The 17,500-nt window shown below is 45.6% G+C and overlaps 2 protein-coding genes and 1 long non-coding RNA gene across 3 annotated transcripts in view; 2 read left to right on the forward strand and 1 right to left on the reverse strand.

Annotated features, from left to right (window-relative positions):
- Nucleotides 1-5,676: 5,676 nt before the first annotated feature.
- Nucleotides 5,677-6,700, forward strand: LOC119008221. The gene is made up of 3 exons (XR_005071359.1): nt 5,677-5,749; nt 6,090-6,153; nt 6,529-6,700. It is a non-coding gene; the product is annotated as an uncharacterized LOC119008221 (long non-coding RNA).
- Nucleotides 6,701-7,027: 327 nt separating this feature from the next.
- LOC119008608 (coagulation factor XIII A chain-like) overlaps nt 7,028-17,500 on the forward strand; it is a 37,809-nt gene continuing 27,336 nt past the window's right edge. Inside the window, exons 1-4 of the mRNA XM_037079122.1 lie at nt 7,028-7,370; nt 7,548-8,398; nt 11,539-11,611; nt 13,922-14,126. The gene's annotated coding sequence lies outside the window, so the exon portion shown is untranslated. The remainder of the gene's footprint in view (nt 7,371-7,547; nt 8,399-11,538; nt 11,612-13,921; nt 14,127-17,500) is intronic.
- The window catches only part of nrn1a (neuritin 1a), a 12,279-nt gene continuing 10,016 nt past the window's right edge, over nt 15,238-17,500 (reverse strand). Inside the window, exon 3 of the mRNA XM_037079125.1 lies at nt 15,238-17,500. This exon is cut by the window's right edge and continues 487 nt beyond it. The gene's annotated coding sequence lies outside the window, so the exon portion shown is untranslated.

Here is a 17,500-nt window from a genome sequence, read left to right on the forward strand (position 1 = left end):
GGCTCGCTGTCGGACTTCAGTAGGATGGATAAAGAAGATGGAGGCCGGCGTGACGAGTCAGCAGCTAGCTACATGTAGCAACAGTTAGCATTCACTTTAGCAACACAGCTACCAGGAAACTCAGCTCGGTTCTGTCCCGGTCCTCGTAGAGCCTCGGTCCGCTGAAGCTGCTGGTTGTCAGTTCGCCTCTTAGCATTTACATTAGCAACAAGAGAAGCTAGCCGTCCAAACACGACCCGGTTTGACCCAAATCACAGACTACACTCAGAAAGTTGATTTTTTGTACGATGTCACATCCACAGCAGCGTCATGAGGTGAGTGCAGGATGAGTCATCGACATTTTTAATGAGTTTCCAGGAAGTTACAAACTCAGAAATACAATTAAAAACACCTTCAAATGACTTTTTGTGCCACTGTCGGTTCTGATGCTGGTGTGACGGCGAGATCAAGGAGAAGACGTAACGTGGGAGGTGAAGGATGGTAAGTTCACCTATAACTGACCTTTATCTACTGAACCTAAATCAAAATGTTACGGTGGCCATTTTAGGACATCTCAGCTCAACAAGGCTCATCAGTGATAAACTCAGTCGTCATGTCCGGTCCGGTCCGGTCCTGTCAGAACTTTGCACTGCAGACGGCTTCAGAGCTGCAGAGTTCATCTGTCTGTCTGATTTAACTGTGTTTGTTCATGTACACATTGATACGTTTGGCACCAGGTGTTTTATTTTGAAAACTGACCCGATGCTGTGTGACTTCCTGTCTGGTTCGATCCGCTCTGAGCAGATTAACGGCGCCGCAGGTCGGCGTCTGTCAGAAACGGACCTGAGCTGAGAGTAGCGACTGCAACACGACGCCGTCTGGAACCGCCATGACGGGCCCGGTGTCCTGCCACGCTGCTCTGTGAGTTGAGGTGTGGGTCGGCGCCAATCAGAACCACACACTCCATCGTCGTCTCGCTCTCTTACCTGCAACAGTCCACTGTATCTCTGTCTCCGCCCCTTTTCCTCTGTAAACAGGTGCTCACCATCTCCAGTCCTTATTTAGACTGAGGCTCCTCCTCTCGTCTCTCCACAGGAGGTGAGATGAGCCACTGATCAGTCGGTCGGTGTTGACAGATCGACAGCTCCGTCAGTGCGTCTCTCGCAGCTCGTCTTCATCTTCATCATCATCTTCATCGTAACGAAGGAAACCGTCTGCTGCTGCCAGGAGGAGCTCGCTCAACCCACTTTCTCCCCTCTCACCCAGGGAAGCAGCAGCAGGGAATTCTGGGAAAGGGGGGCAGCCCTGCACATCACTGGAGTGTTCGGAGGGAGGATGAGGAGTGGTGGCCAGGGTGATTGAACTGGGTTGTAGGGTTTCTTCCCCCCTCCTCCTCCTCCTCCTCCTCCTCCTCCTCCTCCTCCTCTTCAGCAGGGTGTTTCACAGTCAGGATTAATCTGTGTGTGTGTGTGTGTGTGTGTGTGGAGGGCAGGTATTTTTAGAAGTCAATATCAGGCTGTTAGCACGACTTGTTCAGCTCGCCACACACGCACGCACGCACGCATGCACACACACGCATGTGCACACACACACACACACACTGTCAGGTTGTGATAGAGACATTTTTATCCACGCAGGCGAAACAAAACACCTCTGGATTCCCTGAGAACGAAGTCGTCGCTGAATCCATTTCACCCTCCACAAAGTAGACAGAGACACAGAGAGTGTGTTAGTGTGTGTGTGTGTGTGTGTGTGTGTGTGTGTGTGTGTGTGTGTGTGTGTGTGTGTGTGTGTGTGACAGCAGCTGGATGGATCTGTTCTCATGTCAGATCTTCTCACTGAGACTTCAGAGCTGCTAATTAGTGCGACTTCTCGTCGTTACACTCACGCAGCCCTGCTGACAGGGTAACAGTGTGCATGATGGATTACACCTTCCACTCGCTCTGGTAACGTTCGTACTACGTCTGTCACTGCGGACGACGGCGGCTGTTAGTACTGCCATGCAGCTCCTGCCTCGTGTTAAAGGAGCAGTCCTACAGTTTTAAAACTAGCCGAGCTCACGACTCTTTACTTCCGTCGTACGAAGTGGCGCCGGCGGCTCGACTCCGACTCTATCTTCTCGTCCCTCATGTTCCAACTCCAGTCAGAATCTGACTTTGTGGATCAGATCAAGGTTCGGCCGTCAAGGATCTTATGACAACTGGTTTTGGAAACTTCAGATTTGCGTCTCTTTGCAGATGATGTGGTTCTGTTTGGTTTCTTTCGGTTCTTGACCTCCAGCGGTCGGGATGAGCGCTCTGTGTAGGAAGCAGGTGGACGGTGAGTTTCTGCCCCAAGTGGAGCAGGAATCTCAGGGTCTGTGTGGTGAGATGGATGAAGAGGAGCTGAGCAGACGGAACACTTCCTGTTTACCGGTCCATCTCTGAGCTGGGGAGCTGACAGGGAGGAGACCCCCGGGTCAGGACCAGAACCAAGTGAAGAGAGCACATGTCTCATCTGGCTCTGAGAACTCAGATGACAGTTTATCATCTTTGGGCCGGTTTGGATCTGGATGTCGTGGCCGTCAGTCAGTGTGTATTAACTGTTTTCTTAGTCGCACTCGCCCACATCAGGAGTCCGTCCTTCATCGTTTGCATCTGAGCTCGCGGGTCAGAATAACTGCCTGAGTGATCCGATGAACGCGTTGAAAGGAGCACTCTGTTGTCATGGAAACAAGGTGCGTGATCCACTTTCCCGCTCCGGCGCTCCCGCTGCACTTCTCCTCCCTGTGAGAGTGGAGAGGTTTGTGTTTGTGTCTGAGGTCGAGCTGCCCTCGAACCTGCGGCGCTCCGTAACAAGCGACTCCGACTCTGAGCTTCACTGTGAGTTTGTTCTCTCTCCAGGATCCAGAGTCCTTCAGACGCCTCGGCAGCACATAAACTGCTGCTGTCTGAATCCGTCGGGTCACACAGGAGTAATTGGTGCACCTCCGCTCAGGTCGGCACCCCGCTGAGACCTTTCACCTCTCAATTAGTTGCGTATAATCTACCGGCCCAAGTTTATTCCGTCTGCTGCGAGTGAGCTCGTCAGCTAAATGTCAGCTGTAAATGCTAAAAGCTCGCTGCTGATAATGTGAGTGTGAAGCGATCTGAAGTGAGGCAGTGAGAGAAAGTCCTGCTCAGGTAGAAATCACAGGCGGCGCTTCAAAATGTCACCGGAGTGTTTTTACAAACTGCAGCCATTTGGATTTTTTAGAAAGCTTCAACATTTCAGAAAACATCTGCAAGATCCTGAGTCTGTCCTGCAGCCAGCGCAGACCTGCGATCAGTGACGCTCAGAAGACTTTCTGCAGGATTTTAAATGTTATAACCTGAAGTGACCCTGGAAGTTGATATCGTAGCGTCAGTCCACATCAAGAACCAAGAACCTCCCAGTCCATGTGGTTCATAAACACAATCACCTGCAGCCAATCAGAACTGTTGAACTGTCGGCTTGTTGAAGTCGAACCAACTCCAGCTGTGTTCGATCATCACAAACAACTATTTATCAGAGAAACTCCAGAACAGGCTGTTTTTCCACAGGAAGTTGGACTGACACCAGGATTAAACATGTCAGAACTTGCAACACAACCAGGAGTGCAGTCACAAGTTACTTCCTGGTGAAGCAGTTTGATGTCAGGAAGAAGAAGACGCCAGCAGAAAACCTACACCAACAGAAAAGTTGATATTTCAAGCTTGGCCGAGCTGTTGATGTCAGGAATCAGTTCAGAAAAGTTTGAAATCATCAAATGTTTCTTCCAAGGTTTTCTTGGATGCTCAGTGCAAACTTCCACCCAGCTGAGTGAAAAACAAGCAGTTGGTGAGGCTGAGACGACTCCTACGACCACTGACATGAAGACACGAGGAGTCAGATACAATCCAGTGACGCTGAAAATACTGAATATGATTAAATCTTAAATATTAGTGAGGAGATATAAAGCTGCGAATGAGGTGACATCATGAAATTGCTCCTGTCAAATGATGGAAGTCAGACATTTCTCTGAGTTTCATGGATTCATGTGAGAGAAATTAATTTTATTGAATTTTTAGTTATTTTATTGGTTCACCACCAAGACTAACATAACATGTTTTTTACTGTTGTTCCCACAATAGAATCAAGTACAGGTAGATCTTCCTGCTCTGTATGAAACAAACCGTCCATCACTGAGACAAACAGACTCCATGTTTCTACTCAAAGACAGAAAGAAGTTCATGTAGAACATTTGCTGAATGAACAAGAAGGTCCAAATAATGCAGAATGAGTCAGAGACAGAGTTTCACAGAGTTTATAAAGTGTCTCCAACTCAACAACTCACTAAACTGACACATTTGTTAAGGGAGTCTGGGGACTTTCTCCACGGGGACAAAGAAGTCGCCTATATTGTTCCTGTTTAGTGTCTTTGTAACATGTGACATGTTTAGATCAATAACATGTTTCTTCTTTCATAAATGGAGTGTAAATGGTGAAATCAGTGTAAACAGTGTGTTCAAACAGCTGATCAATGTTGGCAGGTAAGACTTTAGCACTTTAGACACAGAAGCAGACAGGCTGGTACAGACATGCTGCCACAAACTGACACTTTTTACAAGGAGACAAACAACTTCAGCTGAAACATTTAATGCTGAATTTACAACAAGGACACAATGAGTCAGAATCTGTCAGAGACACAGTTTCACTACGTTATAAAGATTTACGCTACACAGCAATTCCTTGAATTAGCTGATTTGTTAAGGGAGTCTGGTGATGTTGTGGTTAATAGTCGGCCTCATGTATCACATTTAATTCTGAATTTACAACAAGGACACAATAAGTCAGAATCTGTCAGAGACACAGTTTCACTACATTATAAAGTTTGTTTTGACTCAACAACTCTTAAAATCACCACATTTGTTAATGGAGTCTGGTGATGTGAAAAAGCTGGTGGAGACCAAAAACAGAGCTAAAAGAGAGAATACTGGACACAAACACAACTCAGAAGTGATTATAGATTCTGTGTCAGCTATTTAAAAACCATCTGATCTGTGATCATGTCCGACACAGATCTCTCTCTAACTGGATCTTCTCTCTTTAAGGTAGAAACTGAAGTTTGAAGCGAGTTCTGATCCCGCCGACTCTCCGACATCGAACATGAAAACACTTTGTGACGATGTGACGACCAGCTGAGTTCAGTGAAACTAACACGGGAGGACGGAGCGACTCATCCTGCAGAGAAAGAAAAACGCCATTAATCTGGTGTCAGATAGAGAGAGCTGGACACACACACACACACACACACACACACACACACACACACACACACACACACACACACACACACACACACCCAGGGAGTGTACTAATGAGTTTATTACATTCAGCCCTCAGACAATAAATGAAGCAATCAATCACAGAGGGAACATCTGTGGAGCTCCTCCTTAATCGCACACCAGCCTCATCAGCACTTTAACACGAGGAGGAGGAGGAGGAGGAGAGGAGGAGGAGGAGCAGGAGAGGAGGAGGAGAGGAGGAGGAGGAGGAGAGGAGGAGGAGGAGGAGGAGGAGGAGGAGGAGGAGGAGGAGAGGGAGGAGGAGGAGGAGGAGGAAGAGGAGGAAGAGGAGGAGGAGGAGGAGGAGGAGGAAGAGGAGGAGGAAGAGGAGGAGGAGGAGGATCAGAGTGCTGCTGTTGGTACATCGGGGTCGGGCTGCTGGCGATGCTAAACTGTCCTCTCGCTCCGATGACATCACAGAGATCAGCTGATTGTGAGGTCACCAGGTGAGCTGCTGATCAGTCAGGCTGGACTCATAGTGACGTGTTGATGTGAGTGAAAGTGAGTTCGTCTGTGTGTTTCTGGATCTCTCCTGGTTGTTTCTATGGTCATAACCGGGCCCACACAGAATCTCTGATCCAGCAACGACCTTCTAACAGAACATGAACTCGTCTGCGCCAGTCGACAGGTTCTGTTAGTGTCACTGTGTAATGAATCCGGTCCACTGCTGATGATGTCACTACATGTTTACTGAAGCTGGTTTTACTCTCTTATATTGCTTATTTTGTCTCAGAAACACTTTTGTTAACTCAAATGAAGACTGTCTTGAACTTCACACTTCTGCAGAACCCGTGAAGAGTTCTGCAGGAAGTCTGAGCGTCTCAGTCGTGATGTGGCACCAAAAGAACAGGTACTGGTACTCTCAACCGAAGCTTCATGTCTTCTGAACCCTGACCAAAGTGTTTCTGTGCCTCCTTCCTCAGCAGAGCGTAAAGAAAGGTGAAGTTTAATCTCAGCTAACATTTGTTCTTCAGAGAACGAGCAGAACGTTGTCTTGTAAAGAAAAGCAGTGGGATTCATAACGAGGTGATTAAAAAATGGCGAATGATGGCGGTGGCTGAAGTTCGCAGCGTTCACGATCGTGTTCCGTTCACCAGAAACACGACTGAGAGTCAATATTTACTCTGAAGTGTAGTAACGCAGTAGAAATTAACATAACTGTAGTACAGAGTTAAGAGAAGGAGTGTTTTTATTTTCCTGTTTGTGTCTCACACTATATTCACAGAGAGGAAGCGAGGCAGTGGGAGGAGAGGAAGAGGAGGAGGTGAAAAGGAGGCACCATCTGCCACACGACGGAGGAGAAGAAGACCGTAAGAAAATCCTCCGAGGCTGCAGGTTTTTCACAGTTAAAGAGAAGAGGAGGAGGACGGAGCGAGGCGTTAGAGACAGAGGCAACATCTGTGGAACATTTTAATCACACAGAAGCTTCATCAGCACTCGGCGAGGTGAGGAGGAGGAGGAGGAGGGAGAGGCAGCAATATCCGTGGATATCCTCTGCAGTCCCATAAACATCGTACACATAAGTCATTAGCCCTCCAACACACGATGAAGAGGAAGAGGCAACATCTGTGCAGCACCTCCTCATTCTCTCAGCAGGCCTGACAGGACCGTAAACATGTGGAGGAGGAGGAGAGGGAGGAGGACGAGGAGGACGAGGAGACGTTACAGCTGAAGAGGGGAAAGTTTTTAATCATATCAGTGTGAAACGTCCCCCGGGTGATTCTCAGGTTCAACATTCTTCTTCATCGCTGAGTCGAAGGCTTCACAGACGGAACGCTGCATGTTTCTCTTTGTCCCTCCGACAGTCAGCAGCCTTAAAAACATCAGTTTCCTCCATGAATCAAATGTTCTGCAACAGACAAAGAGACACACAAGGCTCTGAGTGTGAAGCAAAATAAATCTAGTCTGACACACGTTACGGAACTTCTGCAGACGAACACGAGGAGTGTCTCCTGCTGAAGCCTGCGGCGGCCATGTTCTGGATTCTGATGTCGTCACAGCCTCCAGACATACATGACACTCCCCTGTTCACGACATTCGCTCCACATCCTCATCATGTGTTATCAGGTTAGCGCCGTGCTAACTGAGTTAGCGGCGGTGTATGAGGCGCTCCTCCCTCAGGCAGTGGTAACTGAGTTAGGGAGCGTCTGCAGCGCCGTGATAACTCAGGGAGCGTCTGCATTTCTACAGACATCAGTGAAGCATAAAGACATTAGTGATTTCTGTCTTCTGTTGCATTTTCAGTGTTAACTGAGAGCGTCCATACGAGGATCTGTCCAGCATGAGGACGTCAGACCAGATTCAGGGTGTGTCGACGTGAAGACGGGACACAGACACACAAAACCAAAGTGGAAGGACAAAGAATGACCACAGATTCCTGGCAAGACCAAGGAGATGAGACACAAAAACAGACGGACAGAGACACAAAATGACTGAAGACACAATGAAACAAAGATGCAAAACAAAAACAAAGACAGAAACAGACAACAGGGTGGTAGAAAATACAAAGAGACATGAAACTCTCATAAAACAGACAGAATGAAAAACAAAGATGCAAATGGAAAACCAACACACAGAACAACTACAAAGAGAAACAAAACAACTACAAAGAGACACAAAACAACTACAAAGAGAAACAAAACAACTACAAAGAGAAACAAAACAACTACAAAGAGAAACAAAACAACGACAAAGATAAAACAGGACAGTTATCGGGACAGTTGTGCTGATCCGATCACTGAACTCCACCTCGGAGGTCGACCCTGCAGGTGGAGTGTTTCTGAGTGTGACAGTCTGAGGTGTAACGGACCGAGTTATTATTACCTCAGTTATGTGATTGAGAGCTCTAATTTTCAGAACCAGGCGTGACGGGCTGCGGATCGATGTCCTCAGCAGTGTTTCTCATTACGGCTGAGTTCACTGCAGCGCTCACTTTGTTCCACATTGATCTCGGTCCATTTCCAATTCAGGCTGATGGTAATATCACATATTCATCCAGTCGGCCCGTGAATCAACGGTTCTGACAGCAGGGCCGAGACTCGCTCCGCTGGCTCCGGGTCCTCGTACCACCAACCGAGCGCGGGTCGATCAGCCGGGTCAGTTTGTTCTCCATCAACCTGAATAATTTGATTGAACACTTTTGGGCCTTGAGTTGTTTCCTGCCTCTCCTCCTGATCTCATGTCAGAACAAGATTTCAAACCCAAATTATCTAATTTCTTAAGATTTACTCTTGGTTCTGGACCCCAGAAGGTCCATTTAGTAGCTGTTCTGGAGCGTTCAGTCATATCGCAGGATCACCTGGACTGTCGGATCAGGAAGCGGTCCTATGGTTCAGTTCTGTAACCTGTAACAGACTGTAAGTAAGTTACCAGAGTAACATTTAGAGATGTTTGTCTTCACTTTTCCTCTTTGTGCACAGGATTAGAACCCGTGTTGTTCCAGACTTCAGGCTGTCTGACGTCTGTTTTGTGTCGATGTGTGTTGTTGTGACATTGTGATGTCACCGTGTCAGTCATCTCATGTTGTACATACAGTCGCACTAACAGCAGCAACCTCGACTGTTTTCATTCTCATGTGACAGGATTGATTTCACATCTTTGTAACTTTGTGTTTTTTAAGACGTTTGAGGACGTCTGTGATGAGCATTTCACATTTTATAAGCAGAATAAATCGTAGAATAAATTGTAGATACAGAATTTGCAGCAGCAGCTTTGCTCTGCTCGCTCTAATCTGGCTAATCAAGCAGAAAATCCCTCTCTGGGTTTAAACTTGTGGAGAGCTGGTCGACTGGTTTCCTGCGGGGCGGCAGAGCGAGTGGCTTCCTCTCCGTCCTGCCAACTGGCCGTCACCGCTTGTTTTTTGGACTCTGTCTCTGTGCCAGAGTATTTTCTGCTCTCCGCGGTGCTATCAATAGACCGTCACATGACGGCCACGTGTGGTTCATGTGAGGATGCTGGATGGGAAGCAGGATGCTCTCATGGTTCCCTCCCAGCGTTCAGGTGGTCCGACCGACATGTTCATGTGCTGCATACAGAGCTGCAGGGAGGAAAAAGGCTGGCGTATATTTAGTAATGACCCAGTTCTACAGGGTGCTGGCCGGGCTGAGCCTCGGTCCCTGCAGGATGATAAAAAAAGATCAAACTCCAGAACCATGTTCACAAGCAAGATGGATCCCACTGTTTGTATTCTGACCACCTCAATGAAATCACTTGTGTTGCACCGTGCGATTCTGTGTTGTTCCGTCAGAGGTGATGTCAGAGAAGATCTCTGCTGCTTCACTCCAGCACACAGCAACAGAACTTCAGCTGGGTCATGGTTCAGCTCAGCATGTCAAACAGAACATTCATGTGTTTAAAGAAAAGCTTCCTGCGATCATTCGACGCACAACGTGTGACGAGAACGACAGCAAAGAAACACAGAACGACGATACAGAGACATTTTTAATAAACGTGCGGCGCTGCTGTTTCCGTTCAACAGTCGACGTCTGCAGGTGGGAAACTGAAAAAGAATCTGAACTCTGGAGGAGAGAGTCGGGTCAGAACCGGACCTGCTGGAGGAGTAAACACCTGGAGTCTCATCTGGTTCTGATCCAGAGCCGTGAACACAGAGAACTTTGTAACTTGTGGGATTAAAAAGGTGATTTCTCTTCAGTCCTGTTGATCAGCCTGACTGCAGCAGTGATCTGGAGCGGACCTCCACTGTCGGGTGGTTCTGTTCTGTTCTGTTGACTGGAGCTGGATGGGAAATGGACTTTACTTCAACCTGCCAACTTCTAGAGATTATATTTATATAAAGCTGAACTACCAGATTATCTGTTAGCATAACGAGGACATGTTGCTAATTATTGTACCTGGGAAGGTACTGCAGATATCAGTCAGTATGTAACCTTATTGCACTGAGCTCTGCAGGATGGAGGAATAATAACAACTGAATATTTGTCACATTAAATCTCACGATGGAAAAGCAACGAACGGTTTGTGTTAAAAGTTTGAAGCAGCGATTTTTGTGTTTTCAGTTTGTTCAGTTGTTTCCTTCTAACTCTGAGGCTGAGAATCTAGTCGAACCTCCTCAGACTCGCGGAGGAGTTTCTGTGAGGACGGTCGGCTGGAAGCAGAAATGCTGCAGAGCTCCCGTCACAAACTCTCAGCCAACCCACTAATCCACTTCCTGCAGCTGAAATGTAGGCTGTTAGCTCAAAGTAAGAACTTGTGACCCATTTACACATCAGCTAACTCAGTTTTAGCCTCTCTGTTGTGAGGCACTGCCGGACACATTTAAGGCGGACGGCCTTTTCCACCACACAGTCACGAATCACAGCCTCAATTCCAGCCCCGGCTGATTCTCACATAATGCTGTTGTGGAGCTGGTTTGCTGCTCCAGAGGGAACGTGGCTCATATCCGGCCCATTTACACCAGGAGCCGAGGCCCCAGAGAAGACGGAGGATGTTATTTTAGGTTATGCTCTCACAGCGGCCGAGCTGTCGGCCTGTTTTAAATTTCAGAAATGAAATGTCTTAAAGAAGCTCCCTGTGTGACCGGAGCCGAGACCCTGAAGGCATCACTGCTGCTGCACTCCAGGAAACAGATGTGTGTCTGTGTGTTCACATCTGGACTGGTTCGTCTTTTAACTCACCACATCACACATTTGTGATCAAAGAGAAGTCAAAGAGTTTGATTAGTTCTGGAACGAGAAAAATGTTTTTACTGCATCTGAAAAACTGATTTGGCCCTTAAACACATAAACACAAGCAAAGTAGCCGTCACTCAGTCCAAAGAGGCCACCTGGAGTGACAGTTCATGTGCTAATGTTAGATGCTGAACAACAGGTTCAGGGACTGTGTGCTTTGTGCTAATGCTAGCTGCTGAACAACAGGTTCAGGGACTGTGTGCTTTGTGCTAATGTTAGCGGCTGAACAACAGGTTCAAGGGCTGTGTGCTTTGTGCTAACATTAGCTACTTAACAACTGGCTCAGAGGCAGTGTACGTCGTTAATCATACCCAACTATATCATGTCTCACTCCCATCTGAGGAAACACCTGATAAACATAAATAATAAACATGGCTATTGTTAGCACACACTGCTGCCAAGGTAGCATGTTAGCACTGGGACACTTTGGCTGCACGTTCTGCTGTTGTTCTAATGTTTGTTAAAAGAATATGTTTCCTGATGGTTTCAGACTGAAGGTCAGGTGATGTTTTATTTCTCTTATTTCCTTTGTTTGTGTGTTTTTTCAGTTATTTCAGGATCAGTAAAAGAGCATCCTTCCAGTCTGACTGAAACCTGATCACATGTGTAAATGGAAAAAATGTGAGTGACACCTCTCTGGGGTTTCATGGCATATTTCCCGTCTCACACCCCTCCACACACACACACACACACACACACACACACACACACACACACACACACACACTGTGTTCACTGCCTGATATTCAGCAGCAGTCTGAACAGCTTGTACATGTCAGCTGACTCTCTCTTAATCTAAATCCACTTCTCTTTTGATTCTGTCTTTCATTTCATTTGAGTTTGACTCGTCTGTGTATTCTGTGATCAGTTTGTGTCACTCGTCACAACGTTGGTGGGAAAGTTGAGTGTTTGCCTCGACCCTGACACTGCGATGTCTGTCAGACCTCCTGTTTACAGTGCGGAGGATGACAGGTGTAACACAGGTAGACCAATTTATGGGTCTTTGATTTGACACACAAGCAGCTTCTGACTCTATCTGGACCAGCTCATGTCATGCTGACAGACTGAGGCTAAAGCTAACAGGAACCAGCTCATGTCATGCTGACAGACTGAGGCTAAAGCTAACAGGAACCAGCTCATGATGTCATGCTAACAGACTGAGGCTAAAGCTAACAGGACCTAGCTCATGATGTCATGCTAACAGACTGAGGCTAAAGCTAACAGGACCTAGCTCATGATGTCATGCTAACAGACTGAGGCTAAAGCTAACAGGACCTAGCTCATGATGTCATGCTAACAGACTGAGGCTAAAGCTAGCAGGTCTCAGGTGATCCTCCGTGTTGTGCAGCACCTGGGGAACTTCAGCTTGAGTAGAATAATTAAGTCGTGCAGCTCTTCTTGACTTTACACATTTTATTGGACTGAAGGCTCAAATTGTGACCTTGAAAAATTATGCAAAATTTTCTTTTGATGGTAGCTTATTGGTCCAAGTGTTTCAAGTGCATCACCTGACATGTAATTACACAGTTAGGCCACCATGACAGGTGACTGCAGATCCTGCAGCTCTTCATGGAGGCTTGAGTCACATCAGTCTGTCTGTCTGAGCCCTGACGCTCCCTTTAAACCAGTGAAGAGCAACACAGAGCTAATAACGTTAGTCAGATTCTGTTAGCATCCAGGATCTGCTCCAGGTGTGACCAGGTGTGACCCGGATGTAGTCTATTATTTTTTTATAACGCCTAAAAACATAAATGAAGCTGCTCGAGGGGAAAATCACGGTTTAACAAGCGTTTTTTCCACCAGCCTGTAATTAAATTATAAAGTTTTTCATCTTTATTCTGTTACTTTTAATGAAAATTCATCGTGACTGTATTTAAAATGAAGCTTTATTAATCTGCAGCAGTTCGGCTCAGTTCGGCCTCATTCACGTTCCATCCTGTCTGTTAATGAACATTAAGGCATCCTGTGAGAGGAAAAGGTGATTTCATAATGAATTAGACTCTGAAATTATGATTATTTCATGAAATTGATTTTTTAAAAATGATTTAGAAAAATAAAAAAAAGAGTAGGTTTATTATTTTCATCCACATGAAGAGAATAAAATAACATCTGCTCATGTTTTCTGATCATTTCATTTAAATCCCGCGAACGAACTCTTCGCTAGAATAAAGCGTCATCGATAGATTACTGAATAAAATTATTAGAATACATAAAAACGGGGGAGACTGTCGGGAGTCCCTCCACATCCCGCGGGAGTTCCTCCATACATCTTTAATGAGCCTGAAGTCTCGCTGCTCGTGTTTCTTCCAGGCGATAATTACATCTGAGCAGTTTTCACTTTGTATTATTTTATTATTCTCATCCAGCTGCTGCATCAAAACAAAATGTGTTTTAAAAATGATCAAAATACAAAAAATCACCTCGAGATGTATTTCCATTTGTAGCCGATTGATTTATTTATATTGTTTTTTTCACATATTGAGATTAAAATGAAATAATGGAGATTTTAAAATGAGGTTCTGAACGAAACTTCTCCGTAATATTCTGATTTTTATATTTTTATAGAAGTTTGTTTTTATATTTTAAATTGTTAATATGTCTCTATAAAAATACTTTCACAATAAACCGTCTTGTGTTTGCGTGTGAGAGGTGGATCCTGTACACGTTTATTCATTTAGAAGATTTAGAAGATAAATAATAATAACTCGTCTTCTCGCTGTACAGACGGTTCATGACTTTAAAACACGGTTAAAGTCAACATGATTTATTTCTCTTAATTATTCCTTCACAATAAATTCCTGGATGATCGATGCGTTTTTATAAAAATCGGAATCAGGTCTGCATTTCTGTTTTTCACGCTTAAATATTAAAACCTTGTTTCTGTGCTGAATGAATATATATGTTGTGTTTCTGTCCGGTTCTGGTCCGCAGACAGCGGCCGGGTCTCCCTGACGTCACATCACATCCATATTAATGCGCGGTGTCTCCTGGGAGGCCGCAGCACGCGACCTGATGACAGTCTGCAGGTCCATTAAAGCTGAACGGAACCACACGGAGCTGCAGCACCGCGGAGGCCCGAACTGTGAGAACCATCAGGCCTGGATGTCACCGAGGCTCCGAACTTACCAAGTAAAAGGTTATTATCGCTTTAAACCGGACGCGGAGTCAACAGAAATACAGATAATAATATTAATTATGAACATATTTAATATTATTAGATGTCGTTAAACACACGTGAATCAAATCATCCTCTGAAGTAACTGGAGACTGAACACGGACAGAAAAATAGATTTAAAAAATCCAAAAGTCAATTAAAACTCTGCCGAATTATCTGTCAGCGTTTCCTGTTAGCAGTGAACATGTGGATGTACCGACAACTTTCACTGGATCACTGTGATACCGAACAGAACTTAAAAACACGATGTTTTTAAGGCGGGTTCTGCTCATGGAGGAGCGTCTTTTTGCAGGATTTCTAAGCAGATGAACGGATCATGAAGGAGCTGTTCTAACTGCAGAAACATCCGAATGTTAAAGAAATTAAATATTTCACCTTCTGATTATTTTTCAAGTTTGATTTTTTTTCCCTCTACAATGAAACTCTGAGTATTATGGGATGTTTTAATTATTATTAATTAGTTAAAATCATAAAAGACAAAAAGAAGAAACATGAACTGATCTGAAGTCAGTGTTTGTTCATTCAGATCATTTTCTTCTCCTGCAGAACGGAAACTCGATCTGCTGTAACATCCCATAATACACCGCGAGGCCTAGATGTGAAGAGTCGCGTCCTCTGATTGGTCGATTTAAGATCTACATGAGATTAAAATTATCAGCAGCTCAGATTATCAATGTTAGACTGAACAGACATCTTCATCAGACCTCCTCCTCCTCCTCCTCCTCCTCCTCCTCCTCCTGCTCCTCCTCCTCCTGCTCCTCCTCCTCTCCTCCTGCTCCTCTTCCTCCTCTCCTCCTCCTCTCCTCCTCCTCCTCCTCCTCCTCCTGCTCCTCCTCCTCCTGCTCCTCCTCCTCCTCCTGCTCCTCTTCCTCCTCCTCCTCTCGATCAATATGAGTTGCTGAGTACTGAGACGTGTGGCAGCTCAGGGACTCTCCCTCATTAATAATGAATACGCTCCAGTGTGTGTGTGTGTGTGTGTGTGTGTGTGTGTGTGTGTGTGAGACCAGACAAACCGCAGTTGTGTTTTTTTTTTCCGCCCATTTCAAAATAAAAGCACACACTTCTTTTCAAACATTATTCATTTTTATTTATTACTCTTTATCATTTTAGCAATCTTTTATTTTTATTCTTTAATATCTCAGTAGTTTCTATAATCTGTAAAGTATCAATCTGTTAAAACTGTCCGGGATAGACTATAATCTATAATAGAGCTTTGTTTTTATTTTCTCAGAATCCTCTGATATACATTTTTCTCTCTCGCTAGATGATTTCAGGAATAAACTCTTTTTAATTTTTTTTGTTTTAATAACTCTTTTAGTTACGCGACGTCCCCGCGAACGAACGAAGAGACAAACCAACAAACAAACGAACAGAAGAACACATCTTGTTGTCAGACGGCCGTGGAAACGAACAACCTCCCTCCTCCGTGTTTACTTACTGTATTTACGCAGTTGGTGATGCTACTGTACTGTCGGGACTTTAATCTAACATACAGACCTAAAATATAAACGCCTCTACGCTCGTCTAGGATGGATCGCCGGCGGATGAGAAAGGGGGGATGTGCTAAATGGCAACAGTCGAACTCTCTTCAGCCACGGTTGGGTGTTTTTTTGTTTTTTTTTTAGCTACACTGGCCGTGAAGTCGTCTCTTCGTATTGCTGTCGGCTTCTGAAAACATCGTCTCTTTCTTTCTTTCTTTCTTTCTTTCTTTCTTTCTTTCTTTCGCTCACAGACTCGTTCATGTTCTATGATTCTGACGGCGTTCCCGCCAAGCTGACGTGTTCGCCCTCCACTTTAAGAGTCTCGTGGGATCTCAGGGAACGAGCGCAATGCCTGATTCGAGCGAGAAACAGACAGAAGAAGAAGAAACGTTGGTCTGCAGCAGCTTCACACATGATCTGGATTCACTTCCTGATTTAAATGTATGTATAACTCAGCATTAGTTCACATTTACACTGTTTGAATCTGTGTAAATGTGAACTCACGCACCAGTTATACAGAAGTTCTCTCTGAATTCAGGGTTCAAAGTCCATAATAACAACAATAAGCTGAAGCTAGTTAGCCGTGACGATGTTTAGCTTCATCACGGAGACGTCAGGTTCGTCTTTAAGCTACAGTTCGAACTCCAGAGTTCATCATCGTGTTCAACACCGTCAGCAGCCGAGCAAGATGAGGTCACGCTAGCAAATCAAACTGTTAGCTAACCCGTCTCATTCTGCTCTAGCTGCTAACGTGAGCTAGCCTTCATCTTGTTTAGCTGCTGAACCGAACTGTCGACCAATCAGATCCGATCTATCTGAGCCCTCAGGTCGACAGACGGACTCAGTTTTTAGGACTGATTTGGGGTAAAATTTAGCTCCAGCTAGCAGCCGAAGTTTCTTTAGAGTAAGTTTAACCTCACTGACGAGACGGAAACCAACGACTCAGTGAACCAAACTGCAGCGGTAACCAACATTTCACAGCTTGTGCTCGTTTCCTGAGATGTCCTGAGACGGTCTGATCGGACGTCATGCAGTTTCACATCCGTCTAAACTGTTCTGTAATGAAAAGCAGGCGTTACACTCTCAACTACGTCCCTGCACCTCAGAGCTCGGTGGGGGGAAAACACAAGGCTACGGTCACACCAGGAACTGACCTCTGCACGTGGCGTCCATTTCATTGATGGCGAGCGATCCGGTTCAACAGAACCAGAACTGAAATACTCTAGATTTTAAAACACACCTGCCGCCGGCACACGGTTGACAGTAAGCCATGCTGCGTGGGTCGATGCCGTCGCTGCAGTTCTGCTTTTGTTTTTGGTGGGAAAAAAAAATCTGACTTCTGCCGATTGGGACGATTCCTTTAAAACGCCACGTGGTGCCAGCTGGTGTGACCGTGGCCCGAGCACGATAAACAGCCAATAAGAACACAAACATCACATCACTGTCAAGCATTCGGTCCATCACACCTGCCGGGCTCAACACACTCAACTTGGCGCGATAAAAAAAGGAAAAACTGTCCGTGATGGAATCAGGAGGCCGGTCTGACGCGAGCTCCGGCCTCGGCTCCTCTTATTGATTTTGTGGAGTGAAGCTCGGCCTGGCGTTGCACATGAATGTGGACCTCAGGCTATACGGGAACCCTAATATATAGCCTGGTCCTGTGTCAGCACCCAGCAGTCACAGAGCCTAGCCTACTAAACATCAATAATTCATGGTTGACTTTAATACTGTGTAATTCCACGATTGTAAGCGGGCAAGGATCCATCAAATTTTCATCATTGTCATCGTTTCAGCTCGATGGCGTGTTGAATATTTCATGTTATCGACCTCCGGGTCAGGTCGGCGTGTGATTGG

This window comes from Acanthopagrus latus, chromosome 19 (assembly GCF_904848185.1).
Source record: "Acanthopagrus latus isolate v.2019 chromosome 19, fAcaLat1.1, whole genome shotgun sequence".
In the NCBI taxonomy this organism is placed as follows: domain Eukaryota; kingdom Metazoa; phylum Chordata; class Actinopteri; order Spariformes; family Sparidae; genus Acanthopagrus; species Acanthopagrus latus.